Source organism: Cupressus sempervirens, chromosome 11 (genome assembly GCF_028749045.1).
Source record: "Cupressus sempervirens isolate cs-2001-9-10 chromosome 11, ASM2874904v1, whole genome shotgun sequence".
Lineage (NCBI taxonomy): Eukaryota > Viridiplantae > Streptophyta > Pinopsida > Cupressales > Cupressaceae > Cupressus > Cupressus sempervirens.
Genome location: NC_143128.1, coordinates 407,856,832 through 407,869,360, shown reverse-complemented (window position 1 = coordinate 407,869,360; position 12,529 = coordinate 407,856,832). Strand labels below are relative to the sequence as shown.

The 12,529-nt window shown below is 53.4% G+C and overlaps 18 non-coding genes and 2 pseudogenes across 18 annotated transcripts; all 20 read right to left on the bottom strand.

Moving 5' to 3' along the window:
• Window positions 1-222: 222 nt before the first annotated feature.
• LOC149530104 (5S ribosomal RNA) lies at window positions 223-341 on the bottom strand. Its single transcript, XR_016359321.1, has one exon. It is a non-coding gene; the product is annotated as a 5S ribosomal RNA (ribosomal RNA).
• A 500-nt stretch (window positions 342-841) lies between these two features.
• On the bottom strand, window positions 842-960 carry LOC149530103 (5S ribosomal RNA). The gene has a single exon (XR_016359590.1). It is a non-coding gene; the product is annotated as a 5S ribosomal RNA (ribosomal RNA).
• A 500-nt stretch (window positions 961-1,460) lies between these two features.
• Window positions 1,461-1,579, bottom strand: LOC149530102 (5S ribosomal RNA). The gene has a single exon (XR_016359563.1). It is a non-coding gene; the product is annotated as a 5S ribosomal RNA (ribosomal RNA).
• A 500-nt stretch (window positions 1,580-2,079) lies between these two features.
• On the bottom strand, window positions 2,080-2,198 carry LOC149530101 (5S ribosomal RNA). The gene has a single exon (XR_016359436.1). It is a non-coding gene; the product is annotated as a 5S ribosomal RNA (ribosomal RNA).
• Window positions 2,199-2,698: 500 nt separating this feature from the next.
• Window positions 2,699-2,817, bottom strand: LOC149530100 (5S ribosomal RNA). The gene has a single exon (XR_016359514.1). It is a non-coding gene; the product is annotated as a 5S ribosomal RNA (ribosomal RNA).
• Window positions 2,818-3,317: 500 nt separating this feature from the next.
• Window positions 3,318-3,436, bottom strand: LOC149530099 (5S ribosomal RNA; annotated as a pseudogene).
• Window positions 3,437-3,936: 500 nt separating this feature from the next.
• LOC149530098 (5S ribosomal RNA) lies at window positions 3,937-4,055 on the bottom strand. The gene has a single exon (XR_016359456.1). It is a non-coding gene; the product is annotated as a 5S ribosomal RNA (ribosomal RNA).
• Window positions 4,056-4,555: 500 nt separating this feature from the next.
• Window positions 4,556-4,674, bottom strand: LOC149530097 (5S ribosomal RNA). Its single transcript, XR_016359577.1, has one exon. It is a non-coding gene; the product is annotated as a 5S ribosomal RNA (ribosomal RNA).
• Window positions 4,675-5,174: 500 nt separating this feature from the next.
• LOC149530096 (5S ribosomal RNA) lies at window positions 5,175-5,293 on the bottom strand. Its single transcript, XR_016359395.1, has one exon. It is a non-coding gene; the product is annotated as a 5S ribosomal RNA (ribosomal RNA).
• Window positions 5,294-5,793: 500 nt separating this feature from the next.
• On the bottom strand, window positions 5,794-5,912 carry LOC149530095 (5S ribosomal RNA). Its single transcript, XR_016359579.1, has one exon. It is a non-coding gene; the product is annotated as a 5S ribosomal RNA (ribosomal RNA).
• A 500-nt stretch (window positions 5,913-6,412) lies between these two features.
• On the bottom strand, window positions 6,413-6,531 carry LOC149530094 (5S ribosomal RNA). The gene has a single exon (XR_016359551.1). It is a non-coding gene; the product is annotated as a 5S ribosomal RNA (ribosomal RNA).
• A 500-nt stretch (window positions 6,532-7,031) lies between these two features.
• Window positions 7,032-7,150, bottom strand: LOC149530093 (5S ribosomal RNA). The gene has a single exon (XR_016359518.1). It is a non-coding gene; the product is annotated as a 5S ribosomal RNA (ribosomal RNA).
• Window positions 7,151-7,650: 500 nt separating this feature from the next.
• Window positions 7,651-7,769, bottom strand: LOC149530092 (5S ribosomal RNA). The gene has a single exon (XR_016359380.1). It is a non-coding gene; the product is annotated as a 5S ribosomal RNA (ribosomal RNA).
• A 500-nt stretch (window positions 7,770-8,269) lies between these two features.
• Window positions 8,270-8,388, bottom strand: LOC149530091 (5S ribosomal RNA). Its single transcript, XR_016359347.1, has one exon. It is a non-coding gene; the product is annotated as a 5S ribosomal RNA (ribosomal RNA).
• A 500-nt stretch (window positions 8,389-8,888) lies between these two features.
• LOC149530090 (5S ribosomal RNA) lies at window positions 8,889-9,007 on the bottom strand. Its single transcript, XR_016359583.1, has one exon. It is a non-coding gene; the product is annotated as a 5S ribosomal RNA (ribosomal RNA).
• Window positions 9,008-9,507: 500 nt separating this feature from the next.
• Window positions 9,508-9,626, bottom strand: LOC149530089 (5S ribosomal RNA; annotated as a pseudogene).
• A 500-nt stretch (window positions 9,627-10,126) lies between these two features.
• On the bottom strand, window positions 10,127-10,245 carry LOC149530088 (5S ribosomal RNA). Its single transcript, XR_016359581.1, has one exon. It is a non-coding gene; the product is annotated as a 5S ribosomal RNA (ribosomal RNA).
• A 500-nt stretch (window positions 10,246-10,745) lies between these two features.
• Window positions 10,746-10,864, bottom strand: LOC149530087 (5S ribosomal RNA). Its single transcript, XR_016359359.1, has one exon. It is a non-coding gene; the product is annotated as a 5S ribosomal RNA (ribosomal RNA).
• A 500-nt stretch (window positions 10,865-11,364) lies between these two features.
• On the bottom strand, window positions 11,365-11,483 carry LOC149530086 (5S ribosomal RNA). The gene has a single exon (XR_016359368.1). It is a non-coding gene; the product is annotated as a 5S ribosomal RNA (ribosomal RNA).
• Window positions 11,484-11,983: 500 nt separating this feature from the next.
• Window positions 11,984-12,102, bottom strand: LOC149530085 (5S ribosomal RNA). Its single transcript, XR_016359450.1, has one exon. It is a non-coding gene; the product is annotated as a 5S ribosomal RNA (ribosomal RNA).
• Between the last annotated feature and the right edge of the window lie 427 nt (window positions 12,103-12,529).

The following is a 12,529-nucleotide window of genomic DNA, read 5'->3' as shown; positions in this document are numbered from 1 at the left end:
CCATGGAGATTTCTTTGTTGAGCGACGCGAATTTTACGCCACCCTCAGTGCCCAGAATGCACCTTATCCAGCACTAAGAACGCGCCTTATCGGGCACTCGGAATGAACATGAGTCGGGGTGCGGGAGGTGAAGGAGATGGGCGATTGAAAATGGGCTTTGAGGAGCGCAAGTGCTGTCCCAATGCAACAATGACACGACCGGATGCTCGCAAAAGTGAAAGAAGGGTGCAACACCGGGACTTCCCGGGAGGTCACCCATCCCAGTACTACTCCGGCCCAAGCGCGCTTAACTGCGGAGTTCTGATGGGATCCGGTGCACTAACGCTGGTATGATCGCACCCGACACAAAACTCTCGCACCCTCGTCTTAGCCCATGCCTCATGGTGCAACCTTGTCTAGGACGCGCGTTATCGAGCCCCCAGAATGCACGGGAGAGTAAAGAGCACTCCGACGCTAAGAACGCACCTTATCTGGCGCTCGAAAATTCCCACGTGGATAATATGGAGAAGAACGGAGATGCGAGTCGAAGGTTATGGCCCTCGAAATTTCTTTGATCAATTTCCCCCATTCACATACGCTTTTATCACAAGAATCAACTGTTGCGCCGACCGTTTCCTCCCCATGGAGATTTCTTTGTTGAGCGACGCGAATTTTACGCCACCCTCAGTGCCCAGAATGCACCTTATCCAGCACTAAGAACGCGCCTTATCGGGCACTCGGAATGAACATGAGTCGGGGTGCGGGAGGTGAAGGAGATGGGCGATTGAAAATGGGCTTTGAGGAGCGCGAGTGCTGTCCCAATGCAACAATGACACGACCGGATGCTCGCAAAAGTGAAAGAAGGGTGCAACATCGGGACTTCCCGGGAGGTAACCCATCCCAGTACTACTCCGGCCCAAGCGCGCTTAACTGCGGAGTTCTGATGGGATCTGGTGCACTAACGCTGGTATGATCGCACCCGACACCAAACTCTCGCACCCTCGTCTTAGCCCATGCGTCATGGTGCAACCTTGTCTAGGACGCGCGTTATCGAGCCCCCAGAATGCACGGGAGAGTAAAGAGCACTCCGACGCTAAGAGCGCACCTTATCTGGCGCTCGAAAATTCCCACGTGGACAATTTGGAGAAGAACGGAGATGCGGGTCGAAGGTTATGGCCCTCGAAATTTCTTTGATCAATTTCCCCCATTCATATACGCTTTTATCACAAGAATCAACTGTTGCACCGACCGTTTCCTCCCCATGGAGATTTCTTTGTTGAGCGACGCGAATTTTACGCCACCCTCAGTGCCCAGAATGCACCTTATCCAGCACTAAGAACGCGCCTTATCGGGCACTCGGAATGAACATGAGTCGGGGTGCGGGAGGTGAAGGAGATGGGCGATTGAAAATGGGCTTTGAGGAGCGCGAGTGCTGTCCCAATGCAACAATGACACGACCGGATGCTCGCAAAAGTGAAAGAAGGGTGCAACACCGGGACTTCCCGGGAGGTCACCCATCCCAGTACTACACCGGCCCAAGCGCGCTTAACTGAGGAGTTCTGATGGGATCCGGTGCACTAACGCTGGTATGATTGCACCCGACACCAAACTCTCGCACCCTCGTCTTAGCCCATGCCTCATGGTGCAATCTTGTCTAGGACGCGCGTTATCGAGCACCCAGAATGCACGGGAGAGTAAAGAGCACTCCGACGCTAAGAACGCACCTTATCTGGCGATCGAAAATTCCCACGTGGACAATTTGGAGAAGAACGGAGATGCGGGTCGAAGGTTATGGCCCTCGAAATTTCTTTGATCAATTTCCCCCATTCATATACGCTTTTATCACAAGAATCAACTGTTGCGCCTACCGTTTCCTCCCCATGGAGATTTCTTTGTTGAGCGACGCGAATTTTACGCCACCCTCAGTGCCCAGAATGCACCTTATCCAGCACTAAGAACGCGCCTTATCGGGCACTCGGAATGAACATGAGTCGCGGTGCGGGAGGTGAAGGAGATGGGCGATTGAAAATGGGCTTTGAGGAGCGCGAGTGCTGTCCCAATGCAACAATGACACGACCGGATGCTCGCAAAAGTGAAAGAGGGGTGCAACACCGGGACTTCCCGAGAGGTCAACCATCCCAGTACTACTCCGGCCCAAGCGCGCTTAACTGCGGAGTTCTGATGGGATCCGGTGCACTAACGCTGGTATGATCGCACCCGACACCAAACTCTCGCACCCTCGTCTTAGCCCATGCCTCATGGTGCAACCTTGTCTAGGACGCGCCTTATCGAGCCCCCAGAATGCACGGGAGAGTAAAGAGCACTCCGACGCTAAGAACGCACCTTATCTGGCGCTCGAAAATTCCCACGTGGAAAATTTGGAGAAGAACGGAGATGCGGGTCGAAGGATATGGCCCTCGAAATTTCTTTGATCAATTTCCCCCATTCATATACGCTTTTATCACAAGAATCAACTGTTGCGCCGACCGTGTCCTCCCCATGGAGATTTCTTTGTTGAGCGACGCGAATTTTACGCCACCCTCAGTGCCCAGAATGCACCTTATCCAGCACTAAGAACGCGCCTTATCGGGCACTCGGAATGAACATGAGTCGGGGTGCGGGAGGTGAAGGAGATGGGCGATTGAAAATGGGCTTTGAGGAGCGCGAGTGCATTCCCAATGCAACAATGACACGACCGGATGCTCGCAAAAGTGAAAGAGGGGTGCAACACCGGGACTTCCCGGGAGGTCACCCATCCCAGTACTACTCTGGCCCAAGCGCGCTTAACTGCGGAGTTCTGATGGGATCCGGTGCACTAACGCTGGTATGAATGCACCCGACACCAAACTCTCGCACCCTCGTCTTAGCCCATGCCTCATGGTGCAACCTTGTCTAGGACGCGCGTTATCGAGCACCCAGAATGCACGGGAGAGTAAAGAGCACTCCGACGCTAAGAACGCACCTTATCTGGCGCTCGAAAATTCCCACGTGGACAATTTGGAGAAGAACGGAGATGCGGGTCGAAGGTTATGGCCCTAGAAATTTCTTTGATCAATTTCCCCCATTCATATACGCTTTTATCACAAGAATCAATTGTTGCGCCGACCGTTTCCTCCCCATGGAGATTTCTTTGTTGAGCGACGCGAATTTTACGCCACCCTCAGTGCCCAGAATGCACCTTATCCAGCACTAAGAACGCGCCTTATCGGGCACTCGGAATGAACATGAGTCGGGGTGCGGGAGGTGAAGGAGATGGGCGATTGAAAATGGGCTTTGAGGAGCGCGAGTGCAATCCCAATGCAACAATGACACGACCGGATGCTCGCAAAAGTGAAAGAAGGGTGCAACACCGGGACTTCCCGGGAGGTCACCCATCCCAGTACTACTTTGGCCCAAGCGCGCTTAACTGCGGAGTTCTGATGGGATCCGGGTCACTAACGCTGGTATGATCGCACCCGACACCAAACTCTCGCACCCTCGTCTTAGCCCATGCCTCATGGTGCAACCTTGTCTAGGACGCGCGTTATCGAGCACCCAGAATGCACGGGAGAGTAAAGAGCACTCTGACGCTAAGAACGCACCTTATCTGGCGCTCGAAAATTCCCACGTGGACAATTTGGAGAAGAACGGAGATGCGGGTCGAAGGTTATGGCCCTCGAAATTTCTTTGATCAATTTCCCCCATTCATATACGCTTTTATCACAAGAATCAACTGTTGCGCCGACCGTTTCCTCCCCATGGAGATTTCTTTGTTGAGCGACGCGAATTTTACGCCACCCTCAGTGCCCAGAATGCACCTTATCCAGCACTAAGAACGCGCCTTATCGGGCACTCGGAATGAACATGAGTCGGGGTGCGGGAGGTGAAGGAGATGGGCAATTGAAAATGGGCTTTGAGGAGCGCGAGTGCTGTCCCAATGCAACAATGACACGACCGGATGCTCGCAAAAGGGAAAGAAGGGTGCAACACCGGGACTTCCCGGGAGGTCACCCATCCCAGTACTACTCCGGCCCAAGCGCGCTTAACTGCGGAGTTCTGATGGGATCCGATGCACTAACGCTGGTATGATCGCACCCGACACCAAACTCTCGCACCCTCGTCTTAGCCCATGCCTCATGGTGCAACCTTGTCTAGGACGCGCGTTATCGAGCCCCCAGAATGCACGGGAGAGTAAAGAGCACTCCGACGCTAAGAACGCACCTTATCTGGCGCTCGAAAATTCCCACGTGGACAATTTGGAGAAGAACGGAGATGCGGGTCGAAGGTTATGGCCCTCGAAATTTCTTTGATCAATTTCCCCCATTCATATACGCTTTTATCACAAGAATCAACTGTTGCGCCGACCGTTTCCTCCCCATGGAGATTTCTTTGTTGAGCGACGCGAATTTTACGCCACCCTCAGTGCCCAGAATGCACCTTATCCAGCACTAAGAACGCGCCTTATCGGGCACTCGGAATGAACATGAGTCGGGGTGCGGGAGGTGAAGGAGATGGGCGATTGAAAATGGGCTTTGAGGAGCGCGAGTGCTGTCCCAATGCAACAATGACACGACCGGATGCTCGCAAAAGTGAAAGAGGGGTGCAACACCGGGACTTCCCGGGAGGTCACCCTTCCCAGTACTACTCCAGCCCAAGCGCGCTTAACTGCGGAGTTCTGATGGGATCCGGTGCACTAACGCTGGTATGATCGCACCTGACACCAAACTCTCGCACCCTCGTCTTAGCCCATGCCTCATGGTGCAACCTTGTCTAGGACGCGCGTTATCGAGCACCCAGAATGCACGGGAGAGTAAAGAGCACTCCGACGCTAAGAACGCACCTTATCTGGCGATCGAAAATTCCCACGTGGACAATTTGGAGAAGAACGGAGATGCGGGTCGAAGGTTATGGCCCTCGAAATTTCTTTGATCAATTTCCCCCATTCATATACGCTTTTATCACAAGAATCAACTGTTGCGCCGACCGTTTCCTCCCCATAGAGATTTCTTTGTAGAGCGACGCGAATTTTACGCCACCCTCAGTGCCCAGAATGCACCTTATCCAGCACTAAGAACCCGCCTTATCGGGCACTCGGAATGAACATGAGTCAGGGTGCGGGAGGTGAAGGAGATGGGCGATTGAAAATGGGCTTTGAGGAGCGCGAGTGCATTCCCAATGCAACAATGACACGACCGGATGCTCGCAAAAGTGAAAGAGGGGTGCAACACCGAGACTTCCCGGGAGGTCACCCATCTCAGTACTACTCCGGCCCAAGCGCGCTTAACTGCGGAGTTCTGATGGGATCCGGTGCACTAACGCTGGTATGATCGCACCCGACACCAAACTCTCGCACCCTCGTCTTAGCCCATGCCTCATGGTGCAACCTTGTCTAGGACGCGCGTTATCGAGCCCCCAGAATGCACGGGAGAGTAAAGAGCACTCCGACGCTAAGAACGCACCTTATCTGGCGCTCGAAAATTCCCACGTGGACAATTTGGAGAAGAACGGAGATGCGGGTCGAAGGTTATGGCCCTCGAAATTTCTTTGATCAATTTCCCCCATTCATATACGCTTTTATCACAAGAATCAACTGTTGCGCCGACCGTTTCCTCCCCATGGAGATTTCTTTGTTGAGCGACGCGAATTTTACGCCACCCTCAGTGCCCAGAATGCACCTTATCCAGCACTAAGAACGCGCCTTATCGGGCACTCGGAATGAACATGAGTCGGGGTGCGGGAGGTGAAGGAGATGGGCGATTGAAAATGGGCTTTGAGGAGCGCGAGTGCATTCCCAATGCAACAATGACACGACCGGATGCTCGCAAAAGTGAAAGAAGGGTGCAACACCGGGACTTCGCGGGAGGTCACCCATCCCAGTACTACTCCGCCCCAAGCGCGCTTAACTGCGGAGTTCTGATGGGATCCGGTGCACTAACGCTGGTATGATCGCACCCGACACCAAACTCTCGCACCCTCGTCTTAGCCCATGCCTCATGGTGCAACCTTGTCTAGGACGCGCCTTATCGAGCACCCAGAATGCACGGGAGAGTAAAGAGCACTCCGACGCTAAGAACGCACCTTATCTGGCGCTCGAAAATTCCCACGTGGACAATTTGGAGAAGAACGGAGATGCGGGTCGAAGGTTATGGCCCTCGAAATTTCTTTGATCAATTTTCCCCATTCATATACGCTTTTATCACAAGAATCAACTGTTGCGCCGACCGTTTCCTCCCCATGGAGATTTCTTTGTTGAGCGACGCGAATTTTACGCCACCCTCAGTGCCCAGAATGCACCTTATCCAGCACTAAGAACGCGCCTTATCGGGCACTCGGAATGAACATGAGTCGGGGTGCGGGAGGTGAAGGAGATGGGCGATTGAAAATGGGCTTTGAGGAGCGCGAGTGCTGTCCCAATGCAACAATGACACGACTGGATGCTCGCAAAAGTGAAAGAAGGGTGCAACACCGGGACTTCCCGGGAGGTCACCCATCCCAGTACTACTCCGGCCCAAGCGCGCTTAACTGCAAAGTTCTGATGGGATCTGGCGCACTAACGCTGGTATGATCGCACCCGACACCAAACTCTCGCACCCTCGTCTTAGCCCATGCCTCATGGTGCAACCTTGTCTAGGACGCGCGTTATCGAGCACCCAGAATGCACGGGAGAGTAAAGAGCACTCCGACGCTAAGAACGCACATTATCTGGCGCTCGAAAATTCCCACGTGGACAATTTGGAGAAGAACGGAGATGCGGGTCGAAGGTTATGGCCCTCGAAATTTCTTTGATCAATTTCCCCCATTCATATACGCTTTTATCACAAGAATCAACTGTTGCGCCGACCGTTTCCTCCCCATGGAGATATCTTTGTTGAGCGACGCGAATTTTACGCCACCCTCAGTGCCCAGAATGCACCTTATCCAGCACTAAGAACGCGCCTTATCGGGCACTCGGAATGAACATGAGTCGGGGTGCGGGAGGTGAAGGAGATGGGCGATTGAAAATGGGCTTTGAGGAGCGCGAGTGCTGTCCCAATGCAACAATGACACGACCGGATGCTCGCAAAAGTGAAAGAAGGGTGCAACACCGGGACTTCCCGGGAGGTCACCCATCCCAGTACTACTCCGGCCCAAGCGCGCTTAACTGCGGAGTTCTGATGGGATCCGATGCACTAACGCTGGTATGACCGCACCCGACACCAAACTCTCGCACCCTCGTCTTAGCCCATGCCTCATGGTGCAACCTTGTGTAGGACGCGCGTTATCGAGCACCCAGAATGCACGGGAGAGTAAAGAGCACTCCGACGCTAAGAACGCACATTATCTGGCGCTCGAAAATTCCCACGTGGACAATTTGGAGAAGAACGGAGATGCGGGTCGAAGGTTATGGCCCTCGAAATTTCTTTGATCAATTTCCCCCATTCATATACGCTTTTATCACAAGAATCAACTGTTGCGCCGACCGTTTCCTCCCCATAGAGATTTCTTTGTTGAGCGACGCGAATTTTACGCCACCCTCAGTGCCCAGAATGCACCTTATCCAGCACTAAGAACGCGCCTTATCGGGCACTCGGAATGAACATGAGTCGGGGTGCGGGAGGTGAAGGAGATGGGCGATTGAAAATGGGCTTTGAGGAGCGCGAGTGCTGTCCCAATGCAACAATGACACGACCGGATGCTCGCAAAAGTGAAAGAAGGGCGCAACACCGGGACTTCCCGGGAGGTCACCCATCCCAGTACTACTCCGGCCCAAGCGCGCTTAACTGCGGAGTTCTGATGGGATCCGGTGCACTAACGCTGGTATGATCGCACCCGACACCAAACTCTCGCACCCTCGTCTTAGCCCATGCCTCATGGTGCAACCTTGTCTAGGACGCGCGTTATCGAGCACCCAGAATGCATGGGAGAGTAAAGAGCACTCCGACGCTAAGAACGCACCTTATCTGGCGATCGAAAATTCCCACGTGGACAATTTGGAGAAGAACGGAGATGCGGGTCGAAGGTTATGGCTCTCGAAATTTCTTTGATCAATTTCCCCCATTCATATACGCTTTTATCACAAGAATCAACTGTTGCGCCGACCGTTTCCTCCCCATAGAGATTTCTTTGTAGAGCGACGCGAATTTTACGCCACCCTCAGTGCCCAGAATGCACCTTATCCAGCACTAAGAACGCGCCTTATCGGGCACTCGGAATGAACATGAGTCGGGGTGCGGGAGGTGAAGGAGATGGGCGATTGAAAATGGGCTTTGAGGAGCGCGAGTGCTGTCCCAATGCAACAATGACACGACCGGATGCTCGCAAAAGTGAAAGAGGGGTGCAACACCGGGACTTCCCGGGAGGTCACCCATCCCAGTACTACTCCGGCCCGAGCGCGCTTAACTGCGGAGTTCTGATGGGATCCGGTGCACTAACGCTGGTATGATCGCACCCGACACCAAACTCTCGCACCCTCGTCTTAGCCCATGCCTCATGGTGCAACCTTGTCTAGGACGCGCGTTATCGAGCCCCCAGAATGCACGGAAGAGTAAAGAGCACTCCGACGCTAAGAACGCACCTTATTTGGCGCTCGAAAATTCCCACGTGGACAATTTGGAGAAGAACGGAGATGCGGGTCGAAGGTTATGGCCCTCGAAATTTCTTTGATCAATTTCCCCCATTCATATACGCTTTTATCACAAGAATCAACTGTTGCGCCGACCGTTTCCTCCCCATGGAGATTTCTTTGTTGAGCGACGCGAATTTTACGCCACCCTCAGTGCCCAGAATGCACCTTATCCAGCACTAAGAACGCGCCTTATCGGGCACTCGGAATGAACATGAGTCGGGGTGCGGGAGGTGGAGGAGATGGGCGATTGAAAATGGGCTTTGAGGAGCGCGAGTGCATTCCCAATGCAACAATGACACGACCGGATGCTCGCAAAAGTGAAAGAAGGGTGCAACACCGGGACTTCCCGGGAGGTCACCCATCCCAGTACTACTCCGGCCCAAGCGCGCTTAACTGCGGAGTTCTGATGGGATTTGGTGCACTAACGCTGGTATGATCGCACCCGACACCAAACTCTCGCACCCTCGTCTTAGCCCATGCCTCATGGTGCAACCTTGTCTAGGACGCGCGTTATCGAGCACCCAGAATGCACGGGAGAGTAAAGAGCACTCCAACGCTAAGAACGCACCTTATCTGGCGCTCGAAAATTCCCACGTGGACAATTTGGAGAAGAACGGAGATGCGGGTCGAAGGTTATGGCCCTCGAAATTTCTTTGATCAATTTCCCCCATTCATATACGCTTTTATCACAAGAATCAACTGTTGCGCCGACCGTTTCCTCCCCATGGAGATTTCTTTGTTGAGCGACGCGAATTTTACGCCACCCTCAGTGCCCAGAATGCACCTTATCCAGCACTAAGAACGCGCCTTATCGGGCACTCGGAATGAACATGAGTCGGGGTGCGGGAGGTGAAGGAGATGGGTGATTGAAAATGGGCTTTGAGGAGCGCGAGTGTTGTCCCAATGCAACAATGACACGACCGGATGCTCGCAAAAGTGAAAGAGGGGTGCAACACCGGGACTTCCCGGGAGGTCACCCATCCCAGTACTACTCCGGCCCGAGCGCGCTTAACTGCGGACTTCTGATGGGATCCGGTGCACTAACGGTGGTATGATCGCACCCGACACCAAACTCTCGCACCCTCGTCTTAGCCCATGCCTCATGTTGCAACCTTGTCTAGGACGCGCGTTATCGAGCACCCAGAATGCACGGGAGAGTAAAGAGCACTCCGACGCTAAGAACGCACCTTATCTGGAGCTCGAAAATTCCCACGTGGACAATTTGGAGAAGAACGGAGATGCGGGTCGAAGGTTATGGCCCTCGAAATTTCTTTGATCAATTTCCCCAATTCATATACGCTTTTATCACAAGAATCAACTGTTGCGCCGACTGTTTCCTCCCCATGGAGATTTCTTTGTTGAGCGACGCGAATTTTACGCCACCCTCAGTGCCCAGAATGCACCTTATCCAGCACTAAGAACGCGCCTTATCGGGCACTCGGAATGAACATGAGTCGGGGTGCGGGAGGTGAAGGAGATGGGCGATTGAAAATGGGCTTTGAGGAGCGCGAGTGCTGTCCCAATGCAACAATGACACGACCGGATGCTCGCAAAAGTGAAAGAAGGGTGCAACACCGGGACTTCCCGGGAGGTCACCCATCCCAGTAATACTCCGGCCCAAGCGCGCTTAACTGCGGAGTTCTGATGGGATCCGATGCACTAACGCTGGTATGATCGCACCCGACACCAAACTCTCGCACCCTCGTCTTAGCCCATGCCTCATGGTGCAACCTTGTCTAGGACGCGCGTTATCGAGCACCCAGAATGCACGGGAGAGTAAAGAGCACTCCGACGCTAAGAACGCACCTTATCTGGCGCTCGAAAATTCCCACGTGGACAATTTGGAGAAGAACGAAAATGCGGGTCGAAGGTTATGGCCCTCGAAATTTCTTTGATCAATTTCCCCCATTCATATACGCTTTTATCACAAGAATCAACTGTTGCGCCGACCGTTTCCTCCCCATGGAGATTTCTTTGTTGAGCGACGCGAATTTTACGCCACCCTCAGTGCCCAGAATGCACCTTATCCAGCACTAAGAATGCGCCTTATCGGGCACTCGGAATGAACATGAGTCGGGGTGCGGGAGGTGAAGGAGATGGGCGATTGAAAATGGGATTTGAGGAGCGCGAGTGCTGTCCCAATGCAACAATGACACGACCGGATGCTCGCAAAAGTGAAAGAGGGGTGCAACACCGGGACTTCCCGAGAGGTCACCCATCCCAGTACTACTCCGGCCCGAGCGCGCTTAACTGCGGAGTTCTGATGGGATCCGGTGCACTAACGCTGGTATGATCGCACCCGACACCAAACTCTCGCACCCTCGTCTTAGCCCATGCCTCATGGTGCAACCTTGTCTAGGACGCGCGTTATCGAGCACCCAGAATGCACGGGAGAGTAAAGAGAACTCCGACGCTAAGAACGCACCTTATCTGGCGCTCGAAAATTCCCACGTGGACAATTTGGAGAAGAACGGAGATGCGGGTCGAAGGTTATGGCCCTCGAAATTTCTTTGATCAATTTTCCCCATTCATATACGCTTTTATCACAACAATCAACTGTTGCGCCGACCGTTTCCTCCCCATGGAGATTTCTTTGTTGAGCGACGCGAATTTTACGCCACCCTCAGTGCCCAGAATGCACCTTATCCAGCACTAAGAACGCTCCTTATCGGGCACTCGGAATGAACATGAGTCGGGGTGCGGGAGGTGAAGGAGATGGGCGATTGAAAATGGGCTTTGAGGAGCGCGAGTGCTGTCCCAATGCAACAATGACACGACCGGATGCTCGCAAAAGTGAAAGAAGGGTGCAACACCGGGACTTCCCGGGAGGTCACCCATCCCAGTACTACTCCGGCCCAAGCGCGCTTAACTGCGGAGTTCTGATGGGATCCGGCGCACTAACGCTGGTATGATCGCACCCGACACCAAACTCTCGCACCCTCGTCTTAGCCCATGCCTCATGGTGCAACCTTGTCTAGGACGCGCGTTATCGAGCACCCAGAATGCACGGGAGAGTAAAGAGCACTCCGACGCTAAGAACGCACATTATCTGGCGCTCGAAAATTCCCACGTGGACCATTTGGAGAAGAACGGAGATGCGGGTCGAAGGTTATGGCCCTCGAAATTTCTTTGATCAATTTCCCCCATTCATATACGCTTTTATCACAAGAATCAACTGTTGCGCCGACCGTTTCCTCCCCATGGAGATTTCTTTGTTGAGCGACGCAAATTTTACGCCACCCTCAGTGCCCAGAATGCACCTTATCCAGCACTAAGAACGCGCCTTATTGGGCACTCGGAATGAACATGAGTCAGGGTGCGGGAGGTGAAGGAGATGGGCGATTGAAAATGGGCTTTGAGAAGCGCGAGTGCTGTCCCAATGCAACAATGACACGACCGGATGCTCGCAAAAGTGAAAGAAGGGTGCAATACCGGGACTTCCCGGGAGGTCACCCATCCCAGTACTACTCCGGCCCAAGCGCGCTTAACTGCGGAGTTCTGATGGGATCCGGTGCACTAACGCTGGTATGATCGCACCCGACACCAAACTCTCGCACCCTCGTCTTAGCCCATGCCTCATGGTGCAACCTTGTCTAGGACGCGCGTTATCGAGCACCCAGAATGCACGTGAGAGTAAAGAGCACTCCGATGCTAAGAACGCACCTTATCTGGCGCTCGAAAATTCCCACGTGGACAATTTGGAGAAGAACGGAGATGCGGGTCGAAGGTTATGGCCCTCGAAATTTCTTTGCTCAATTTCCCCCATTCATATACGCTTTTATCACAAGAATCAACTGTTGCGCCGACCGTTTCCTCCCCATGGAGATTTCTTTGTTGAGCGACGCGAATTTTACGCCACCCTCAGTGCCCAGAATGCATCTTATCCAGCACTAAGAACGCGCCTTATCGGGCACTCGGAATGAACATGAGTCGGGGTGCGGGAGGTGAAGGAGATGGGCGATTGAA